Source organism: Capsella rubella, unplaced genomic scaffold, assembly GCF_000375325.1.
Source record: "Capsella rubella cultivar Monte Gargano unplaced genomic scaffold, Caprub1_0 scaffold_35, whole genome shotgun sequence".
Lineage (NCBI taxonomy): Eukaryota > Viridiplantae > Streptophyta > Magnoliopsida > Brassicales > Brassicaceae > Capsella > Capsella rubella.
Window position 1 is genome coordinate 18,765 of NW_006238891.1, and position 1,021 is coordinate 19,785.

The following is a 1,021-nucleotide window of genomic DNA, read 5'->3' on the forward strand; positions in this document are numbered from 1 at the left end:
GACATGGATCCTTATAGGAAAAAGAAGTTTTTCAGAGATGTCAACCACTACTTCCGGGATGAACCTTACTTGTACAAGAGATGTTCAGATGGGCTGTTTAGGAGATGCATAGCAGAAGGAGAAGTGCAGGGAGTGCTTGAGCACTGTCATGGATCCGCATATGGAGGACACTTCGCTACATTCAAGACAGTTCAGAAGGTTCTACAAGCAGGCCTTTGGTGGCAAACGTTGTTCAAGGATACAAACAGTTTCATCACCAAGTGTGACACATGCCAGAGGATGGGTAACATCAACAGAAGGAATGAGATGCCTCAGAACCCGATTTTGGAAGTATAAATTTTTGATGTTTGGGGAATTGATTTCATGGGACCGTTCAACCCTCCATCAAATGGCAACGTCTACATTCTGGTTGTAAGTGATTATGTTTCAAAATGGGTTGAAGCCATTGCAAGCCCCACCAATGATCACAAGGTTGTTCTGAAACTGTTCAAGAGCATCATCTTTCCCAGGTATGGAGTACCAAGAGCAGTGATCAGTGATGGTGGTACACACTTCATCAACAAAGTTTTTTAAAGCATGTTGAAGAAGTATGGTGTGAAGCATAAGGTGTCTACACCCTACCATCCCCAGACATGTGGACAAGTTGAAGTCTCCAACAATCAGATAAAAAGAATCTTGTCAAGAGTTGTTGGGGCTTCGAAGAAAGATTGGTCTACCAAGTTGGATGATACTCTATGGGCATACAAGACAGCTTTCAAGACACCAATAGGAAGGACACCTTTTCAGCTTGTGTATGGTAAAGCATGTCATCTCCCTGTGGAGATTGAGTATAAGGCGCTTTGGGCTATCAAGCTTCTGAACTTGGACATTGATGCAGCCCAGGCAAAGAGAGTTCTTGACATCCATGAACTTGAGGAAATCAGACTTGATGCTTTTGAAAGTTCAAAAATCTACAAGGAGAGAACCAAAGCTTTCCATGAAAAGAGGATTGTTGTTAAGGAGCTTAAGGCTGGAGATCACG